Consider the following 23,744-nt stretch of genomic DNA (forward strand, 5'->3'; position numbering starts at 1 on the left):
AAATTGCAGACAGTCCAGATCACATCCTTGAAGTAAAACAAGCACCCACTCAACTGCATGAATTTGTTGACATGGTGAGTGAGACTGGACGTGAGCAGAGGTTGGCAGTGGCATCTCACAGGTGCCCCTGTGGCTCACACTCCCCTTTCTTTCTCAGTTTGGAACTAAGACCTGTCTGGAACTCAGATCTGTGAAGCCTCCCTTTCTGTGTGTAGACGGTGAGAGCTGAGGAGTAACTATTGGAGACAGAGGGGTGTATGCATGCATGTGTGTGTGTAAGCTGTGTTTTATGTGTGTGAGTTACCTTGCCTGTGTAAGTACTGTATGTGTATACAGTGTATACAGTGTGTGATTTCAGGCATTGATAAGATTGTGCATTTTGCATCATGTGTGATATGTGAGGTGTGTATGATGTATGGTGTGTGAGTGGTGGGGTGTGATTGTGGTCTGTATGTGTTTTCTGCATGGCCTTTTTTGTGCTGTGTGTACTTGGTGCTGTTTGTCATATGTCTCATGTATTTTTGTGTATAGTATAGGTGTACATCTTGTGTTGTATGTATGAAGTTTATGTGTGGTGTGTGTATACATGTGGCATGTGTACATAGATATGCATATAATGTGTGATGTTTGTGTGGTGTGTTTATGGCTTGTGGAATGTGAGTTAATCCTGGTATATAAACCATATATGGTGCCTGTGTAATAATGTGGTATGTGTGGTTTGACAAGTGATGTGTGTTTGTGGTGTATATATTGAGTGTTGTGATGTGGTATATTTATGATGTGTGGTGTTTGTTGTGTTGTGTGTGTCTTGGGAAGTGTGTGTGATGGGTTTGTGTTCCATGCTGGAGTAATTGCATGTGGGGTGTGTAGTGTGAATTGTGCTGTGTGTGCTCAGTATGTGTGTGTGATTTTGTGGTTCAGTGCATGTGGAAAAGTGTATGTGGGTAACTATCTACATGACTATGCATGGGCTTATATGTTATGTGCATTGTTGTGGGTGATATGTCAAGGATGAAGCTCTGGTTATGTGTGCAAGCACTGTTTTTTCATCTTATAAGAAAAATTTAATTGTAAGTTTAGATAAAATATGGAGTATTTTAAAAATCCTCAAGGGAACTTGAAAATGAAATGCCGTGACATGTGAAGACTTCAATAGAAGCTGAATGTCCCCTATTCATAATGCATGGTACTGGAAGTGATTAACTGTGGAATTTTTTTTTAAGTTTTGGAATATTTGCAAGGACATGATAGGTCTCTGGGGCATGGGACCCAGAGTCTAAAAAGTCTAAGAAGACTTTTATTTACATACAACTCACACATATCCTGAAGATGATTTTTTATGATACGTTTAGTGCATCTGCATTTTAATCATGACTTGTCACCTGAGGTTAGGAGTAGAATTTTCCACTTGAGTGACGTTAGTGCTGAAAATATTCTAGATTTTGAAGCATTTCTGATTTCACCTGTTCAGTTAAGGGACGTTCAACCTGTATGTCAAAAGAAATTTAGGGCTGATTCCAGAAAGTGCAAATAGATGTGGGATTTGAAAAATCAGTAGTTTGCACATCCATGAGTAGGGGGAAAACAAGGCTATTATGTCAACAGATGAAGAAAAAGAACAAGACACAACTCAACTTCCAGTGTCCTCATGGGAACAAAGGAAGCCTGACAAATACTTTCACCAAGTCAGTCAGGGCTCATGTCACTCAGTGATGAAGGAACCACACCTGTCATCGGTACCTGAGGGCTAAACCTGACCAGGAAGCTTCAGTCCACCCAGCATCCCTGCCTCAGTGTGCTGAGGACACAACTGTGTGGTCAGGGGGGTGGCCACCTCTCCTTGTCACTAGCACTATGTGCAGCCCTGGCACCACATGGTTGGCATCCTCACAGTGTGGTTAATGGAAACAGAACACTTAGTCTCCTTCTGCCCCTGGTGGCAGCTCAGCTGCTACAGGGGGAGGCTCCATGGCCTCAGGCTGTTGGCATCAGAACTGGGTGCACATCTGCACTCTGCTGCCTGAGACACCAGGCTTGCAGCAAAATGCCAGATATCTGGGGACAAGAGTGTGGCCTCCAATGGATAGAAATAGCGCTGTCAGGACTGTCAAAAGACACTGAGGTAGTGACTGGCTTAGCACCTGGAAGTTGGTGGTCCTGGTATTTCCATTCTTCTCCTTGGCTAAGCACTCACCCTGCCCCTGCTTGTGATGGGCAAGAGTGGGGAGACTGCAGTGCTGAGGGGTGGAGGTGGACTTGAGGACCCCACACTCCCCATCTTCTGCTTCTAGTTTAAAACAGTCCAACAGCATGTGTGTCATTATGTGCCCTGGACCTACAGGCCTTGGCATCTGAACAGTTGTGACAACCCCAGGCGGGGATGTGAGTTGTCATTCTTTCCCCCAGCAGCCAAGTCAAGATGATGGATGCATCCAAACACCAGTTCAGTCACTGAACTATTCATTTACTGATCATTTTGATCAAAGGTGTCACACATAAAGTCACAGACAGTCAATTACAGAGGAAGACCAAAGCAGGAGCCTAGGCTCAAAATAAAAAGAATGGTCCATTTTCTTAGGCTGTTCATGAAAATCAAGCCATACCTCAGGGAACCTGAGGAAGGAGGCCAGATACAAAGATTGGTCCTTGGACAACCAACCTGTGGCATCTCAAGTGCTGTTTGACCCTGAAGTGAGCCAGGCTTGGGCTGGGTGGTGGCTGTGCAGGTGAAGGAGCTCGAACTTGCAACTTGAAGACCTGAAGGAATCTTTCCTGTTTGCTGTGGATAATTCCCCGACTTTGGCCCTTTTTGTCCTCTGTGTTGTAGCCTCAGGGGCAAGAGGCACCATACTGGTAGAAGGAAGTGCTTGGTGACCTCACTGGTTGAGCGACCTCTGGCCCTTGGTGTGTCAGGAAGAGTTAGGGTTGAAGGATGCTGTGCTGTCCTCATGACCTGCAGCTGAGACAGGAAGTCTTCTGTGATGGATTCTCCTGGGTGTGGTCAGTGCTTCCCTGCCCTGGCACCCTTGTGTCGGGCCCTGCTCTTGGGTCTTATTCCCAAAATCATGGGATTTCAGGGTGGTGAGAGCTATTCCTGAGTTGGCCCCTGGAACCTCCCTCTCTTTCATGTACTTATTGGGTCAGGGATGGTGGGTGAAGGCTCCAGAACTTGCAAGGCCCAGCCTGGCTTCATCATCATGGAGCATCCTTGACTTTAGATAAGGTTTTTTCCTGAGGGACCCAGTGCTCTTGGTTCAGATACAGCTGCTCTCTTATAGAAATCCCTGGAAATTCAGGACCCCCAGGAGCAGTGAGATCAAAGAGAGCACAAAGTCCAGCACTATTTCACTGAGACCTTTGAATGCTGTTCTTGCAGGATCTGAGCCAGTGATTTTAAAAGGATATGGATTTAACAATGGGAAGAGTAAGGACCAAATTATTTGCAGATTCACGTTCAGTGGTACCAAGGTCATTGGTAAGTAGCCCCTTCAGTATCTCATTTTCCACACAAATCCACAAATCCACCCTCCCCCTCAGTTATCTAGTCCCCCAAAGTTGTTGACTGTCCCTATTGCATGTTGTGGGGTTGGAAGCAATGTGACAAGTGGAAGGAGAGACTTCAATGAGAAGCCCAGCCACCTCACCTTTCATCTGCAAAGCAGTAAGGAAGTAAATCCCTTGCAAAGGAAGAACACCTAGAGCAGGACTCCACCCTTCAGTGAGTTTGGGATTCGGGCTGTCCTGTCCTCACAGCAGCATGTCCCCACTGCATCCCCAGTTTCCTTCCCTGGGGACAGAGGACCTGAGCCTCTAGTCTGCCTTTGAGAAGTGCAACAAGCCTGGATCTCTGAGATGGTCAAGTACACTTATGAGCCTTCTTCTGTCATGCCATTATAACAAAATGCCAAGTGAAAACTAGAAACCAAAGTATTGCAATTAGTTAGTGTGCTTCAATTACAAAGGTCAGCAAGGTCATGCTGGGCTTTCTGCTCATTCCTGCCTGAACCCCTGCCACAGTAGGCTGGGTGACACCTGCCTGCCTCCCCCCTACACACACACACACACACTCCTGGACTGCAGGGAACACCAAACTGAAAAGTCAGTGTATTACGTCTTTGGGAATTTTTATTTTCTAAAATTAATCCAAATATTCCATCCTCAGAAGCAAACCCTTTCCCTAGCAAAGTTTTTCTGATTAGTTCTCACAGTCAGCATTGATGGGAGCATAAAATGGTGGTTCAGAAATTCATGGGTGATAGGATATTGATTTAGGGCAAACAAACTAGTGCAGATGGCAATAAGTCATTTCCTAAGGAACATACCTGAGCTAATGTCAAAAGGAGAAAAAGTATATAAATTGCTCTTTTGTGTAATATGAAATGTTAATTTTACACTTAAGTTACAAAGTTTATGACTATTTCCACATTATTTATTCTACTTTTTCTAAAAAATGATGAACCATCCAAATACAGATATAAAGAATAAAATATTCCCCCAATTCCAAACTCAAAGATAAATACTGCTAGCATTCTCAAATACTTGATAAGTTTAATTTTACTTGAATATGCTATTTTAAAAGAAAAACTGAAATGAGTTGAACAAACTTTTGGGCATCATATAAATAATTCTTCATAGGACAAATCATTTCCCAGTGGTGCTTGAGGTGTCAAGGAGATGATAGAGACCCTCAGAGGTTAGGGATGTGCTTGGAATTTCTTCTGTTTGGCTTCTGGTCTGTGTGCTCTTCAGTAGAAATATTCAAGCAGAGATATCTAGATAGCTATTTTATAAAATTGCAAAATATTTCTACAATGATAAGCCTGTTTTTTTAAAAATTAAAGAACAACATTTTTACCTAATTCTACTACTAAAAAGAAGTCTTCTGAGAGCATCCCAAGAAATTTGGGACCCCTAGTGGGCCTAGTCCACCTGTTAGAGACAGCAGAGCTTCATCCCTGTCCCCTGACTCAATCCTGGCACTGCAGGTCAGGGAGTAACCTTTGCTGTCCTCTATCTATGCCCAGTGGTCAGCTGGTGCAGAGCTGTGCTTCTGACCTCTGTGGAGGAGAGACCCACCTCCCCATGCTTTGGGAAGCTTGGGTCACAAGGAAAGAGAGGGAAGGAACTAGAGGAATGGTTCCTCCCAGAAGCACAGATGGCAGGACCATTGAGGTGCTCTGAGCCTATTCATTTCAGCCTGAGAGATGAAGTCAGGAACTCATGAAGCTGGAATCTGGAATTAAGGAGCTGGCAGCACAGCCAGCTGGGCTGCAGCTCTGCTCTCACCTCCTGATTTGGATCAGGACTGAGAAGATTCCACTGCTGTGTGTTGTGGAGCTCTTCTGATCCTCCTAGGTGAACCGAGGGAGGAAGAAAGAGAGAATCTCTATTCACTCCTCAGGTTTCCCCATCTCAGTAAATGACACCACCATCCACCCAGTCACACTGATCAAAACCAAGATGCCATCCTTAATTCCTCTTAGCTTTATCTCCATATCCCTTCTATCAGCAAGTTCTACAAAATCTATATCCAAACATCATTTATAATCTGTGCAGCCCCTGAAAGATCCTTCAAACTTAGAGTAAAACTCAAAGCCCTTCTCAGGTTTCCCCTACCCAAATCTCTTGGCTCGCTTCATCCATCAACAAGCTCAGGAGTTCATGCCACTCATGAACTCCCAGACTCATGCCACTCCCAGAACACTCTTCCCTTGCATCGTTCCCTGGCCTCCAAGGTTGGTTTCTGATCAAACAGCAAAACCAGGGAGAACTTATTTCAGTGACAGTTGTCCACATTATACAAAAGCAGTAAGAAGTGTACAATGTACTCAAGGACCCCATCTTCTACTCTCAATCCTATTAAATTGCTTAGATGTCAGTTCAGCTGGCCCAGGACAAGCAGAGTGTCACAGGGTAGATGGAAATGTGCACTGACATTCTTCTCATTTCATTTTCTTTTAGAGTCCCACCCAATTGCTATGAACATGACATCATTAACATGTCCTAAACCAGAGGTGAAGCAACCTGGAGAGTAAGTGTCTATGATTCTGGACTCTAGGGATCAAATGACAATTGCCTTCATTAATTTTTACAAATGTGGGATTTCCCCTGTGGAAGGCAGCTCACATCCACATGTCTGTAGTCTAAGGACACCTATGCCACCTGCCCTTTTTGCTGACCTGCAAGATGATCAGGGGTCCACATTGGTCCAAATCACCTTTCAGTGCTAACAAAACAAATCTTATAACTTAAGTGTCACAGGGGCATGAAGCACTCCCCTCTAGTCCCTTAGACCATAGCCATGATGGTATCATAGGCGATGAGGGCCCCTCACTGTCTGAGCCATCACCATTGGCCTCATAGAACTTTAGGCAATGAGCTCTCATGTCTTCCTGTCTGCTCTCAAGTAGCGCCAATTTCCAGAGGTGTTACCATGAGGCAAGCTGTGACTCTGCCTTGAGCCAAGACCAAGGATCTTGTCCCTCCAGGTGCTTCTCATTGTCTACCCTTTTCATGCCCTAGAACTGTTACAATTGAAGTAAGCCTGAACAATGGGAGGAACTTCCTTGCCCGCCCTGTCACTGTGAATACAACTACTGATTGTGTGAGTACCTGTGGGTGCAAAGGGCTCTAGCCCCATCTAGACTGTCTAGAGCCCCAACTCTGGGTATAGATATATCCTAGGTAGGCCAAAGGGCAGAGTGTCTTAGGCAGGACTGGGAAGCAACTTGTACAGGTAGGGTTATCAGGTGGCCCTGTCCTGTATTCCAGTTGGGCAGTGGAGGAGGTTGGGAGGTTGGCTATTAGGAAGTTGTCCAGGCTGGCCTTCCCAGGTATAGGGATCTGGAGGATTCCACCAACTGAATAGGGTGCACCACTGAATGTGGGCTCCAGTCACTGACCCACTCCAAACCCCATCCCCAAAATCTACCTGCCGACACCTCTTTCATCTGAAGTATCCTCAGCCTCCTCTGCTCTCTTTCTCTCTCAGCTCCCTAGTTGTCCCCCTCTGCTTACTCCTCTTACCTACAGTGCTTCCACCTCTGCTGTTGGTGGGCAACAGTCAAGTGTGGCTTGGCTCAGCTCCACCTCATGTAGGCACCTTAGCCTAGGGCAGCATGAGGGGAGCATGTGCCTAGGAGGAGGGAAACCTAGGTCCCCTTGTCACCACCTCTGAGTTCAGTTTCAGTTTGCGAGGATCCCCACAGATGGACAGCTCCCCTGTGTGTGTGCATTGGTTTGTCCCTTTACACTCATGCACAGATTAGACTGGTGAATTCACACTCCTGCCTGTGAATACTCTTCCCCGCTGAGAATCTTCCCAGAGATGGGCACCATTAGGAAAGAGCACAGAAAAGCTGTCTGTGGTGGTTAATGCCTGTCATCCCAGTAACTTGGGAAGATGAGGCAGGAGAATTTAAAGTTCAAGATCAGCCTCAGCAACTTAGCAAGACCCTGTCTCAAAATAAAAAATAAAAAGGACTGCTGGTAGAGTTCAGTGGTGGAATGTCTGTCGATTCAATCTGCAGTGATGCAGGAGAGAGCTCAGGTGCAGCCTGTTAGCTCCAATTCATCAAGCAGCTATCACCGTCACCCTCTCCTTTCAGCCACCTGTTTCCTGGGTGCAGGTGCCTTACTCTCTAGGGGCTTTGAGGTGTTCTCTCTAAGCAAACACATGACTTGGGATAGCACAGCAAACTGTGTGCCCATGGGACAGCCTGGGCTTCCTGAACTGTGAATGACAACCAGGACAACTGTCCCCTTTACTAAAGTATCATGTGGACCCGGGCCTGTGCTAGGACTATCTCAAAACTCCCCAAAATCACAAGTGCTCACAAAGCAGGCTTGCTACATCACTCTGCAGCGGTACATGCTGAGGCTCAGAGGGAGGAGGGGTGAGGCCATGGCTACAGAGCCAGAAGTGGGGAGATAGGCCACAGGAAGCATTCAGGTCTTCGGCCCATGCTTTTGGACCTGCACATCTTTGTGTTCCTAGAACTCTGACACCTCCAAATTTGAACATCTCTACCTTTTTGTGGCTCCTTAGCCAAAGCCAGCAGTGAGGACAGGGTTTTCCAGACTACAGAATATCCTGGGCCTTCCAGGGGCAGGGCCAGACATGATGTCTGTTGTTTTCTGAGAACCAGACCAGTATCTGGACCCTTCAAGACAGTCAACCTGGGGAGAAGGAGTGGGCAGATGGGATACCAAGTGGTAGGCTCATAAGAAAGGAACTCTAAGGTCCTTCCCAGGCATTTGCTAGTGGAATTATCTGCTGGGCATGCTTCACATGATGACCTCTTTTTCCCACAGACCCTCCCCCCAGAAACTGCTGTTATCACTGAGTACCCAACCTACCCACCAGAGACTAGTCCATCCACAGGGAAGGCTCCAGTACCACAGACTACTCGACCTCCAACGACTACAACCTCACCACCCCCAGAAACTACTACAACCCAGGCTGTCACTCCATCCCCTACTTTTGTTTATGTAGAAGGTCCACCAACCCCAGAAGAAAAGCTTCTCACATTGGTGCTGGCCCTGCTCTTGATCCCAGTGGTACTGTGGTGGCTCTGGTGGTTATGCTGCCGGAAAGTGAGTATATTCTGCCCAACAAGGGGCAGGTACATGTGAAAGCATCATGATCTAGCTTGTGGACAATTCACCATTTGCAATGACCCTGCAGAGGCACAACTACCATCATCACAAACCCAGACCCTAGACAACATGGGCTCACATAGGGTATCCAGCCTGGGCTTGCACAGGGCATACGCCAGGCATGCCTGGACTCTGAATGAGGCCTGCCCTGACCCCGAGACAGAGGCCACCCCAGAACCCCTGAGACAAGGGCCAGCTCTTCACAAGTAGAGTCATCAGATAGACAAGGGGACAGGGTCTCCCACAAATTACTGATGGTCCCAAATGCAGGAAGGCAATGACCAGGGAAGATTAGTAACTTCTGGGGCAGAGGTACTACTAAAACCAACATGGATCTCTGCACATTTTTAGTGCCTTCTATAATTTCTTCATCTCTCATTACTGAGCCCAGGCTAGGCTCCAGAGTTAGAGAAACAGCCACCATTCTGCTTGTAGAGAGCTCCTAGTCTTGAATTTGTGCAGGATATGAGTGAAATGATAGCATCTTACATGTACACTGGGTATAATAGCAAAGGACTGAGACTAGCACTATTGGCCCAGTAGGGAGGACAGAGGCTCTGGTGAGATGGAATTGGGGGGAACATTCCAGAGACCTGCAGGTCAGAAGCAGAAAGAAAAGGTGGGAAGGACAGAACATTCAGCACAGAGCAGGCCAGTCTCATCTCTGCTCAGAGGAGCAATGAGAAGAGAAAGCCAGTTGACTATTCCAAAGACCAGAAGTAAGAGCTTCAAAGAGAGCAAGGATCTCCCAGAGGAGAGGAGGTGAGAATATGTTCTGGCTCCTGGTAGGATTTGGACAGATGTGCAGCACTTCATCATCTGAGTCTCTTCAGGCACTGGCACTTTGCCCTAGTAACCTACAGTAAGGTATGAGGATCCCCCTGGGTCAAATTGTGCCAGCTGAGCACAGAACCACAGGTGCCAGGAGCCCACGTGGACATCCCAAAGCCTGTGTTCTGTCCCACTATTCCATCCTAGGGTCCTCTGTTGACAGGGTCTAGAAAAAAACCCACTAGTGTTAGTCAGTCTTTTGTTACTGTAATAAAATATCTGAGATTACCAACTTAAGAAGAGAAAAAAATTATTTTGGCTCACAGTTTTGGCGTTTTCAGTTCCTATACATTTGGCCCTTTGCTTTTGATCCTGATTGAGACAGTGCACAACAATAAGATGTCTCAGAGGAAGTCCTCACCTTATGGCTGGAACTGAGAGAGAGGAAGAGGACAAGCACAGAGCCCCTGCCCAGGGCTTTTCACCACTAGGCCCTCTTCTCAAGGGCCAAACCACCTCCAAAAGCAACATAGGCTGGGACCAAGCTTTTAACACATGGGCATTTGGAGGTCACTTATTCAACCCACAGCATCACCTTGTAACCTCCCACTCCTTTGTGTCTCTTTAACATTCTAGGTCAAGCCACCACTGCCACAGCCATTAAAGGTAAGTCAAGTTTGGAATCCTGACATGTCACGTGCCTCAGTAGAACAATGACCAGCAAAGGAGGTATCATGAAGCCTGTTTCCAGAAACTTTCACCTACTATGGCAAAGAAGAGGGAAACAGAGTGGTGAGGGATGGTTGGAGGATTATGTCAGCCCTCCAAGCTCCACCCACCTCCTAAACATGGGTCTTTATCACAGAATTACCACCTTGGGATCCTCTTGCAGCACATGTTGTATCCTTGCTAACTAATTGGGCTTTTTGTGAAACCCAAAGGGCTTCTATAAAATGCTGAGCACTCAGGGTGCCTTCTGGAATTGGAGCCATTGAGTTTCAGACCCTGGTCCCTATCTCCAGACTCATGTGGTTTGTTTTGTTTCTTCTAACGTGTCTTCATCCCTGTCTCCTGGCAGGAATGAATATAGGCTTGGGTCACCTTAGGGTAGAAGGTACCTTGACCAGCCCTTGAGTTCTGAGGGATGCCACCCTAGGTGAGCATAGCCACCAAGGCTGGGTGAGTTGTCTATAACCCATGAGTGTCTGGACAAGGCACCTAAGCCTGGGATGTGGTGGGACACTGGCTGGCCTGCCCAGCTAGGACATGTGCTCATTGAAGAGTGGCCTGGGGAGGTTATACCTGCACTGGGCAGAACCAGCTGTAGGAGTCAGTCAACTGCAAAGGCAGGATCATTGAACAGCCTCCATACCAGGATCCTGCCTGCAAGGGAGCCTCCAGAGAGCCAAGAGCCCAAAAGTAAGGTTGTTGGCAGTTAGGGAAGGGCCTATTTTTTGTTTTTGTTTGTTTGTTTTTTCTTTTTTCATGGAGTACACTTTCCCTAGTGTGGGTGCTACTCATCAGTCATTTCATGGACCACAAAACATGAGCTGAGTGGCCCCACTGTGCCAGGTACCTGTGCCAGAGGCACCATGTCCAGCTCCCTAGCAACTGCAGACAAGGGCACAGGTAACTGCTTTTCTGTCCTAGAAACCAAAAAAGAAGCCACCTCCTCCACCAGTGCCACCACCTGTGAATGTGTGTCCCACCATAATAATCTGCTGCTGTGCCTGCCGTGGTGTGTGTGTGAACAGAGGCATGCAGGTGAGAAGGGTCCCGGTGGGGGATGGCATCTGTGATCTCTGGCTGGACTCAGCACAGTGCTGGTGGCTCATGCTACAGAGTTTGGGACCTGCCAGGGGACATGGTTTATATGACTAGACCTGGATCCCTTGGTGCAAGAGGACAACCAGAGGCCTGTGCTGCCCTTATCATCAGGAGAAGTCAGCATACATGAGGGCTCACAGCTCTTCAGGCCTGTCCTATCCCAGGGGCCCCCAGCTGACTTCTAGCTAGTCCCTGGTTGTTACTGACATTAGATTTAGCTCTAGTCCCTCCGGTGTCAACCTCTGGCCTACAGGTGATGAATCAAAGCACAATGAGTAACAAGGTGGGTTGCAAGGTCAGTGATGATAAAAACAAAACAGAAACACTCCTGAAACACCTTTTGTCCACCATGAAAACTCTGAAAATGCCACTAGCCCTAGGCATCCCCCTGAAGGAAGGTCTTCATGCAGAGCAAGGAAAAGAGCTGACCCAGTGGCCCTACTGCCCACTGAGATGGGGTGACAAGAGTGACAGGGAGGAGGGGGCAAATGGAGACCCTAAAAGTGTCACAAGCTCCCTGTGTAGAAGTTGAGTCCTGTGACAAACAGAGCAGTTCAGCCTGAGGAACTCTGCTTTGTCTGGAATTACCAGGGTCCACCTTGGTGAGGGAGAAGCTGGTTAGGCAGCAGTCATGGGCCCAGGACAGGGTGCACAGGTTCTCAGAAGTCTGGTTTTGATAAAGAAATAGCTACAGTTTTCACTGGCTTTGTCTTCCTCTTCTTGGGTTCTGCCTCTGTCTGAGATGGATCCACCCCTTCTTCCTGGAAGCTTCCAGTACCTTCACAGGCTTTCATGCAACTGAGAAGCCATTGGTGCCTGTCCCATGACTGTGGGCAACAGAGAAGCCAAAACATACCCTCCAGAGAGGAAAGGAGTCACTGCCAGTGGGCTGTTCCAGTCTTCAGGGCCTGGCCCCAACCACTCAGGGCTCAGTGGGTTCTGAACTGTAGGACCTTAGGCAATGTGCTGCTTATCACTAGTCCAGGGCCTCTTCATGGTTTCCCTTCTGTGTCCCTTTTCTCTTTGTTCTGGTCTCAGTCAACTGACCCTGAGCAGGACATGATGACACTTATCTGTCTTCTATTTATGTGGCCTCCTAAATGCAGGCCACTCCTTTTCCTAGAGATCTTCCAGGAACCCCAGGTCACCTCAAATTTCCCATTGAATACCTCTGCTTGCCAGTCACACATTCCTCTAACATTTGAACTTCTTTAATGCCAGCTTGTGACTTCTTTTCCTATCCAAAGTAGTGTTCTTCCCAGATCCTAAACTGTGTGCAACACACCCAAAGATGCCAAGGGCCCCCTCCCACTAACTGTCTTGACATTTCACCAGGGACAGAGTTCTTAATTGATACAAGGTCTCATTGCTTTGTGGAGTCAGCCTCCACACTGTGTTAACCACCTCATGTCCTCTTCTGCTTTTCAGGACAATGTGACCTTGCGCAATTTAGATCACCCTTGCTACCACCAGGTGCCATTGACAAGGTCTCTACTCAGGGAGCAGGTGAGTGGGACATGGGGAAGCTCCCTATGAGCAAAATGGTCACTGCTTTTGTCCTTGACAGCTGCCCTTTGGAACTGTGATTCAGAGCTCTGCGTGGGCCCATGCCAAGGAGGAATGCCCAATATATGGTACAGGTCTCCCAGGCAAACTCCCAGACAATGACTGTCCATGGCACCCATGCAGTCCCAATGGTGGTCACTGGTCCAGGAAGCCTCACAGGTATCATTGACTGGTCAACATTGACCCCTTTACCAGAAAGTGAAGGTCCCATGTTGTGTCATCACTCTGTGACTACTGGGAAAAATCACAATGTTAGGGTTTCTCCTGGAGTGCCATTATATTATTCCTTAGTAAATCTACTGTGTGGTGGATACTTGCTAAGCTCTCCATCTTCCCCCATTTCAAAACTCCCAGTACCTGTACAATAGGTGTCAATATTTTTCCATTTTAACCCAGAGTGAGCTAAAGCACAGGGAGACTGAGCGACTTGCTCCAGGTCACAAAGCCTGAAAGTCATAGAACTGGATGTGAACTTGGGTCTGGTTTCTGCCCTTTCCATAGCCTGACTCCTATCACATTAGCCTCATGATGGTTAGCCCAAACCACTTCCTTAAATAGTCCCCAGAGACCCTAAAAGTCCCCTGACTGGCCTGGAGCTTAACTGCCTGGGCTCCCTTACCCTTTGCACAGAGAAGGGTCTGGGGTCTGGAGAATAGGCAGTTCCTGGATGTCATATGAGGGAAGCAATGGCAAAATTCCCTGGATCAGATCAACAGAGGACAAAGGAGAATCTCTACCAGCAGGAAAGGCCCTTCCTAGAGTCATCCATTGGGTGGAAGGAAGAAAATATCAGAGACTGATATTCCTTGGGATTGACAGAACTGCCCAGTGAGGCCTGCATTTGGCTAGCACATCCTGATGATATGTCCTGGGCTCTATGCCCAGCCAGCTCATGGTCAGGGGAGCAGTGGTGGCTGGCTGCACTGCACTGTCCTGAGTCCTAAGGAAAAGTGAAAGAGGATAGCCCTGCCCTCTGCAGTCCAAGGTCTGTGTCAGGCCCATGGCTGCTTTGGTGGCTCTTAACCTGGGCTCAGCCCTGAGTTGCGCATGTGAGCTGGGGAAAGGAGGGCAAGATCCTGAGAGGTGAATTAGGCCCCTATCTCTGTGTGAGAGAGTGCTTGTCGGGGAGGGGAAGGAGGGAGAAAAAGAGAATATGTTGCGGAAAGGGATTTAGACCAAGTACTCTGGGCTTTGGGGACAAGAGTGCTTCATCCAGGCCTCATCTGAGATGGCAACTTGTCAGAGGAAGAATAGAGCTGATGATCAGGCTGGGAGAATAGTTGAACTTGAAAATGTGAAATGGAGACTAGAGGGGAGAAAGATCCTGCAGGGCTAATGGACCAGGTAGTATGCTGAAAACATCTGGAGAGAATTGAGGATTCCAGGAGCCTAGTTTTGGAGTACCTAGGCAGTCGAACTATATTCAGTAGGTACTAGGAAGTCATTCTGGACTACATGAGCAGGGAGGGAGGTAGTCAAGTATGGCCCTGAATTTTGGGGTGAGTGAAGACAGAGAGATGAGGGAGACATGTCTGAGTCAGCTGAAGAGGGAGTCTGACAACTGGACAGGCATTAGGCGGGCAGGTGGAGGGTGGACACCATTGTGCACACAAGTGGCTTAGGACAAGGTCTGATGGAGCACAAAGAGTCCATGAATCTTGTCCCAGATGAGTGCCAGCAGGACAAGTGCAGGGAGAGGACAGCAGGGCAGAGGGGAGAAGGGGCAATCTCAGCGGGAGTCTCAGGAGAGACAGCAAACCATGGGGCAGGTTCTTCACATACCCACATGGGTAGACCACATGCAATCCCAAGAGTTCATGTGAGAGAGAGGCAGAGGGAATTGGAGAGAGGAGACCATGTGAGGACACAAACAGGGAGATAGAACCTCAGCCAGGCCCATCTGAAGACCAGGCAATGTTTCCCCCAGAGCAAGCTGCAAGGGATTCCCTTAGACCAAACAAAGAAGGCTGGTGGGGAAGGTAGAGAGATGATTCCAGATAAACCTGCTACCTGTCCCAGAGACTCCCCCATGGTTCTGCCATGAGCCTCCTCCCCTGGACAGCCTTAGGCCTGCCCTCAGAGACCAGGACTCACACTAACCAGGACAGTCAGCATACCACCCAGGAAATCCTATGTGACATAGATTCTCTCCATATTTGTCTCTGTATCTTGCTGTTAGAATTTTATGCACAATCAGAAATAAGCCTGTCTGAAGAGTTGATCCTGGCATTTTAAAAAATTCCTAAGTGTCACTCACTCCAAGTAAGGTGAAAGGGGCTGGGTTCCAAGACTGTCTCTATCTTGTCTAAGACTCTCAGCCAAGGTGGGGAGTGGTGAGGTTTCCATCTCTAAAACTGAGCCAGGAAGGCCAAATGCTAATTAGTAATCCTGTGTTCAGCTGTGAAAAGATATTTCTCAGTCTCTTGCAGTCTACATGAGTAAAGTCTGGCAGTTGGAATATAAACAGAATTATTGCATAGTACTTTGTGGAAAGCCCCTTTGCCTTTTTCTTTCTTCTTTGTGTCTGGAATAAGGATGTGTTGACTGGAACTTCAGAAGCCATCTTGTGAACATGAAAGCAATTGGAGAGTCTTGTCTGTTAAAGGAGAATTATTAGAGTTCCCTGAAGGCCATCCTCTTTGGGCTTTAGCATGTAGTCATTTAGATTAAATTCTTTCTGGACAACACTGAGCTTCTCCAAATTATGTATCTTCCAAAATAATACCTCCCCATAATTTCCTCTTGTAGTTTGAACATATTTTACAGCACAGGTCAGCTATCATGACGTCTTCTTGCACAATCTGGACCGAGATGTAAATGCTTCCAAATTATCCTGGAAGGCAGAGACCAGTGCCAGAAATATTAATGTCTTCCCATTGTATGCCCACACATCAGAGCTGTGATGCCACCATCTCAGTAATTCCAGTTGGGGGTCAGAGGAGAGCCCTGGAAATGCTCATGGGTGTCACTTTACCTCAACTTTCCCACCTGTGAAAGAGGTGTAAACCATGCTCCAGTATACCAAGGTGTCATGTTGGGGACTGCAGTAGCTGAGCTCTGTTGGTGAATTCCTTGAGCTCCACAGTCCACCTATCAGCTCCTCCTCTAACTCAAGCCAATGATTTTCAGGGTAGCAGAAGTCTGCTGATCCTTTGCCAAATCTGTCTAGTCCTGTCTGTGTCCATAAGACAATAGTGATCCCTGCCAGCACTCCACAGAGCATGCACAAGGGCTTGTTTTGAGTTGTCATGCACCTATTAAGCCAACTGTGGCCTGTGAACCACCAAGAGCAGTGAGTGCTGCTGTCTCTCCTGGGACCCATCCTTTTACTGAGACTGTCTCTTTTCACCTCCAGACTCTGCCCTGCTGCCTTCTTCTGCCCCTGTCCATCTGGTTCCCATCTGGACCAGCAACATGCCTCCTTTGTGGCCATCAGACCGTGTCCTTAGACTCCTGTGTGTGCAGCTGCCTATATCCCTTCTTCTCCCCTGGATTCCTTTGTCCATTCAGGTGTCAGGCTTTCTCTCAGGCCATGCAAGGGCATCCCCTAGGTCTCCCTGGCTCTGTTCATCCCTGAATCCAGGCTTCCTCCAGAATGTCCTCCCTCCCAGCTCACACCTTCCAGGTGAGGTACACAAGAGCCACATATTCCAGGATTAGAACCTGAGTTTCTTTCAGGGCCCTTATTCACTGAGCATAATAAGATGCTAAAGTAGAAAATTCTTAAAGCAGGGACTGACTGGTTCTGTACCTGAACAGTGGAAGATTAGTGATTGGCCAGGTCCAGAGCAGCAGAAAGACTTGAAGTATGAGTGGACATGCCATAGGCTATGTGTATGTCCACAGACCACACTGAGGAAGGACCACAGAGCTTGGTCTGTCTAAAATCCTGTCTGCTCTGGTTTAAAGGTGATCACCCACTCTGGTCCTTAAGGAGCTGTCCTCTAGAGGCTAGCTGGGGTATGGGAGAGGCCAGGATAGTCTTTCTTCTCCAGGTATGCACCTTAGGAGACATGGAGATACTTTCTAACAGACTGTCTGCATCTCCTGAAGTAAGAATATCAAGAGAGCTTCAAACTATGCAATAGCCACACTCTCTGGCCCATGTTAATCCTTGGAGTGAAGGCTTAGCTGGAGCTGGGGACAGGGTATGATGACTGCAGAGTCCGGAGTGTTTAGTACTGTAGAGAGTTCTTGCTGTCCCAACATCTTCTGCCCAACCTAAGGGTCCTATGGAGTTGCTCCTGCATAGCCTGTTCCTACTCAAGGGTGCCCTACCAACCGTCTACTGGGATCTCCAGACCTCAATATGGGGGCCCATCCTGTTCCCAACACTCACAGAACTTTCTGATTAGCAATGGCACACTTGGCACACAGAGGAAAATGGTACCTCATCCTTTGTCCCTACGCTCATGGTCCAGGAGTAATAGACAAGTTCAGCCTCAGTGTTAAGGGAGTGGAGTCAGAGCGAGCAGGTTTTACTTCAGATGCCTCAACTGAGTCTGGGAGGATCAGTGGAGTCTGAAGTCAGGCACACAGGAGAAGGAGGAGATTCACAGAGGCCCGCCCTGTGGTCCTGATGTTCCTGACCTGAACCCCTGAGCCAGACAACCAGAGCCCAATTCCAATGACCTCTCAAGGACCTCCTCTTTCTTCTCTTTCTTACAGGAAAGGTGTACCAACCTCGCCCTCATGCCGAGCCTCTGCACACAGGCCTCCTGTGGCTCAAAGAGCTGCCTTTGGCCTAGCCAGGACTGCCTCCCCATTACCTACTGCTCCCAGTGCCACCCACTCTCAGCCAGGTGCTACAGGCCTCCCTCCAGGATTTTGCGGCTGCTCCCTCCCCCTGCACAAACAACCCGCAGAACTGTATATTCACTCCCACCCCCATAACCCAACACAACCTCCAACAACTAAAAACACTAGAATAAGAGGTCTCAATTGCTGAGTTATTGAATCTAGGATTATAATAAAAATGGGCTGGGAATTTGTACAGCTCTGCAAAAGTTTGCCACCCATGGGGATGCTCCACTCAGTGGACAGTATTTATGCTGCACTGGCCAGGACAAACCACCCTGGTGTGCTATGCATTCTAGGTATGGGTGAATCCCATTCACTACATCTCTGTCTTCATATGTCACCCAGGGCTCAGACATGGGATCTTCTATATGAAGTAAGTCTCCCAATTTTTGAAATACAATTACTATCCTAAGTCTCCTTTCCTAATGTTTTGGATTTTTCAACACCTGCACTGCATGTTTTTGATTTCCACTTCTTGGCTTCCTAAATTCCAAATGTTTCCTAGAAGGAGGTGAAATTCCTTCTGGAAGTGACTCTTTTCTTTCCAGATAGCCCACATAGTTACCAAACCCAGGGGATTTCAGAGATCCTCTGCATATCCCTGGAGCAGGCATATCTCTTCTGTTTGTCCTTTGTCACTAGAAAAGAAGCATGGGCATCATCAGACCTATTTTGCATTCAAGTCCCGACCATCCAGCGCATGTACCTGTGTCTTGTGTGACTATTTAGGTGCCAGGCAACAGGTCTGGGAGCCTGATATGGGGTCCTGAGCTACTCGAAAGGGGCCACACCCCAGGTTGCCTATTTTTCTCTAGTCCATCTGGATTGAGAACTGTTGTCCATCTCCCCCACCTCCTTGGAAGTTATATTTAGACTTTGTGGTTATATTTCTCTAAGACAAGTACAGAAAAACATATGCAGGGCTGTGAGTTGTAATCAATATCAATTACATCAGAAGCCTAGTGGCAACCACACTGTCTCCCAAGTGTCCAAGGAGAAGAGGTTAGCTGGAATGGCTAGTATTACGTATATAGGGATTGTTTGGAGGCTTTCTCAAGATCACATACCTTTGACATTCAAAGCATTCCTTCCAAGAATTGCTAATTTTTGTCCCTGCCTCAACTTCTCTGTCCTGCACTGTTATGGTTTGGATGTGAGGTATTCCCCAAAAGCTCACATGTGAAACAAGGCAGGAAGGTTCAGAGGAGAAATGATTGGGTTGCAAGAATCGTAACCCAATCAGTGAATTAATCCCTAGTGGGATTAATTGAAGTAGTAGGGTATGACTACTACTACTACTACTACTAGGGTATGACTACTACTACTACTACTATGACAGGAGGTGTGAATTGGGGCATTGCTATGGGATATATATTTTGTATCTGAAGAGTGGAGAACTGTTATCAGTTCATTTCATGTCAGTTCACATCCCTCACCTGTACCAAAGCCCTTTCTACCTGAGGATTGCCCTGGCCTCACTGACCTCACAGCAGAACTGTAGGGGAGTGGGCAGGGCAGGTGTAATGAGGTGACAGGTGAGAGGCTCTTTAGGAGTAACAGCCATTCACCAAAAGGAATGGCCCAAGGAGGCTGTCAGTTCCACAATCACCAGCCCTCCCCTATTCCAATGCTCAAATGGGAACCACCACCTTCCGGCTTTGCTAAGGCTCAAAGGGCATCTCAGAAGTCTCTGGGCTGGACAGCAAGGAGGAACTTCTTTTCTAGTGGCAGGGTAGCTCCCTAGATGACTGAATTTGCGTAGAAGTGGTAGATTGGGACCATGTGCATTGAATGGATGGCATCCACAGAAAAGAAGAAATATCAGAGAGGCCGAGACTGAGACATTGAAAAGAACACAGACCAAGAATCCCAGGTCTTGTCATCTCTAGCAGCCTCTGGAAAAGTGATCAATCTAGGAGCACACCCCAGATGAGGCCATCAGACAGAAAACACCTTGACTTCTCTACACATCAGGATGTTTGGAGAATGCCCAACATGCAGGGGAAAAAAGGGCTTGGAGATCAACAAGTGCTTCTACAAGCTTCTGAGGATTGTCCCACTGCTCTGGTCAAGTACAAAGCTCATTCTCAAACAGCAGGCAGCGTTGAGAATGGAACCCAGGACACCTCTCCAGGACCAAACACCCAGCTTCTCTTCCCTTCAGTGACAACCAGCAGGTGACTAAGACAGAACAGCTTCCCTTGAGCCACACTGAGGCAAAGCTACCTGCTCCTCTGAGTGCAGGGATTGTGCCTTGACTGTCCAGGTGGGGAAGGAAGAGGCAAAACATGAGAGGCAGCAAAGCACAGTTCCTTCTGAGCAGTGGCACTGGAAGAGTGTCCAGCAGAGGCCACAAAGCACTCTCTCCAGAAAAGTCAGCATGAGTCTCCCACATGGCTGAGAAAGTGGCTCCTAGCTATCAGCTGACTGAGGGGAGCAAGATCTGGTCCAGGTTGCTGGAGGGGCAGAGCCATCCAGGTCCCCTATGTTGGCTTCCCTCCTTGTGGTCAATAAGTAAACTGCTGAAGATCCTGCCTAGGAATCCTCAGACAGGCCCTGCCTATCCTCTTGCAGAAGCTGCGGTACCCTAAGGCCATGTTGTGCCTGCAGTGACTGAGGCCCTGCTGCTCTCCAAGGGCCAACTGGAAGCAGTACCAGAAGGACTGCTCACTTGTCCAGGACAAAGTAGATATCCGAGATATCTTCACATGGTTCCTGTACTGTGTCTCTCAGGCAAGTTGTGACCTCTGCTTTGCCCTTCATGATCTTGGAAACTTCTGGAGGCCAGGCCAGATCCATTTGAATTTCTTCAATCAGGATGTTGGTTCCTGGGGCTCCCTGACATAAACAATGGTGGAGACAGCAGAAGCAGGAAAAGTGCAAAGTCAGGTACCAGAGTACAGCAGCCTCACTTTTTCTTTCAATTCCCTGTGACCTCTCTCTTTCTTGAGTCCCGTGTAAGCTGAGCACCAGCCACCTCTAGGCTCTTTGCTGTCTCTGCCTGTGCCCAGAGTCCACACGCCTTCCTGTCCTAGCATTACTATTTACTGTAGCTGTCCAGCAGATTTCTGCCCAAACACAGAGACTGGGATAGCAGCTGCTCTGGGTGTCCTCCGACCAGCTACCTGCATATCCCTTCCCCACCCATAAGACAAAATTCTCTGCAGTTATGATTGACAGGAAGGTTGACATGGAGATTTTGTGACCTGCAGCTCTCCTCAATGCCCTGCATGTAGACAAAACCAAATGGCATTAATAGGATCCTTGTAGGGCATGTGAGATGAGACCTCCTTGTCCTTCATCCCAGACCCTCTTCCTGGCCCCTAGGTTTAATTAGTCAGAGAGGAGACTGGAGATGGCTGAGATAAGGACATCACTTTGGGTGAAGAGTCAGGGATTGAGAGTCCAGTGGGTTGGAAATAGGGAGTGCTATTTTTGTGAATGCTGGAGTCACGGCAGGATCTAGAAGGAGATGAAGATGTGTTGCCTAAATTCTCTGTGAATAGGAGACAATTCCATTATCAACTGCCTAGTAATAAGCATCCAAACTTGGAGATGTAAGACAAGAACTTTTTTCTTGTGCTCACAGTTTTTGTGCATCAGACAGGCAAGGAGAGCAGGGTCGGGGGACTTGAACATCAGGGAGAGATTTGGGTGATTGAGAACTGGAGGTATCTGGTGGCAGGACCAGAAGGGGCACTAATTTATCCAGAAAAAAGTAGATACTGGAGATGTCACGACCCAGGATGAGTCTTGAGTTGCAGCCCTCTGACTCCAGTTGTGCCTTTTTCCCTGTCTTTAGAAGTAGCAGAAACTTCAGGAATGCAGGCCATGTCCATGGGAGTCATTACTTTCAATTGTATTCTTTTGATTTAACTCCTCTATTCCTTCTTTGTAAGATTCTCTCTTTCACCATATGTGTTTATTTTGCTACCCATTTCCTAATAATTTCATTTTGATTATTAGCTCATTCATTTTCACCACTTCTTTCCAATAGCATTAGCCTTTTGTTCCACAAATTTTCCTTTTTCACTGTACCCCATAAATTTTTAGATGCAATATTTTATTAAGATTAAATTTTCTATTTTAATTGCAGTGATTTCTTCATTGCTATGTATGGTTTAAAATTTCTTCATTCATATGTATGGTTTAAAATTTTCATTGAATTTTTTTAAACGTCTTTTCATCAACTTCTAACCTAATTTTATTGTGATCAGAGAACATGATCTGGATGATACTATTCTTTGAAGTCTGTTCATTCCTGTACATGATTTAGGACAGGATTCTTTATAAGCCCATTAAACCAAGTTTATAATTGTGTTGTTCAAATTTTCTTAAATTTCATAATATTTTGTTTTACTTGAAATATGCACACTGTAATTTCTCCATGTAACATAGAACTTGACAATATCTCCTAGAGTATATCATTTTAAAAAAAAAAAAAACATTTATTATGTTTGTGCAGGTATGTTTGTGCAGGTAATTTTGGGAGCTCTCTGGAGAAAGGAATCCCACCATTAGGAACTTTTTAACCCTTAAAGTGGTTTTCTGTATTGAAAACTCCATGTTTCTTTTGGTCTGCCCAGCATCCCTGACAGATTGTTTTCAACTCTTTTCTCTTCAACTTTTTCATTTCCTTGTTTATTAAATATGTCTCTTTTTTAAAGTAAATAGCTAGACTGTTTTTAAGTGACCATTGGGGTAACCATGGTCAGTGCCTCCAAAGACTTAGTATTCCTGGCTGTGATAAAGACTTCAAAGGATGTGAAAGCATGAGAAGCATGGGTAAGGAGAAGAGAAACTGGTCACTTCCTTTTTCTCCCAATGTTAGGTGGAGAGGGAGATCAAACCTGAGAGATCTTGGATGTGAAATAAAGGAAGATACTCACTAAACATCTGACTTAGTTCATATGTGCAATTAGCATGCAACCTATGCTGTATATACTCCCCCTGCTTGCAGGCACCCAGGGTGCATGAATAAAAAATGTCTGAACTCTCTCCAGAAACTGATCCCACCAAGTTATTCATTTAGGATCAATAAACAGTATTCCTGGGTTTTTGCAGTCCTGGAGTTGAACAGTGACAAACCCTAAGTTTTACCTGGTAAATTAAGTTCATTTGCATTGTGGGCACAATGTCATCCCACCATTCAGATCCAACAGTGGAGGGTATCATAGTTTTGGGACAGGGAACGTTCTACCAACCAACCCCTCCCACATACAAGTTCCATTAAGACACCACCCCTCCCAGGCTGCCTCTAATCAATGACTGAACCCAGCAGGGATTTTAAGGCCCCTGACAGGAATTCTCAGACTTCTCTGGTGGCTCAGAGGCTCCCTTCTGTTTGGTTGAGACTTTTTTGCACCTGCTCTGTCCTCTTACTCTTTCTCCCCAGCCCTCTTTTCATTCATCTTTCCTTTTCAAAGACACTGGTGATTGTCATTATTTTCAGTATTTAGCTATTTACCTTACTCCTTTGCATTTTGTATTTGTTACAACAATGTTATGCAGTTGTTAAATTTGGGCTATGTACATCTGAAAATATCTTTATTTTGGGCTCATGCATGAATAATAGTGAATTTAGATGCAGAATTGTAAATGGACACATTATTTTAGAGGCACCATGGAGACAAGATATCCTGGTGCAGATGAGAACTCTACTGTTGGTTAAATTGTCAGTTCCTTATGGGTGAAATTGTGTTTTGAGCTGGTAACTTTTAAAATTTGTATCTCTGTCCTTCATATTTACAATTTCAGCAAGGTATGTGGGAGTGCTTACATTTGGAAACAGATAACTCCTTTCTATATTCATCAATAGGTTCTGTTCCATAAAGAAGTTTCACTTCTGAAAACATCCTCAGATGTTTTGATGGATGTTGAATACAGTTTTTCCCATCCCAGACTTCATTTTCTCCTTTGCTATTTTATCACTGGAACCAATCCTCCAAAACCTTGGGGGAAAGCTCAGAGTTTTCTTACTTTGTACTTCTGCATCCCTGGACCACCCACAGGCATGAGATCATTTATCATGTGAATGAATGAGGAAGCAGGCGCTCAGGGTAGTTTCAAGGATTATGCCTTTCCCAGAAGGAGAATCTGCACCCCAAGCTCCAAACCAGGAT

The sequence above is a fragment of the Sciurus carolinensis genome, chromosome 5 (assembly GCF_902686445.1).
Source record: "Sciurus carolinensis chromosome 5, mSciCar1.2, whole genome shotgun sequence".
Lineage (NCBI taxonomy): Eukaryota > Metazoa > Chordata > Mammalia > Rodentia > Sciuridae > Sciurus > Sciurus carolinensis.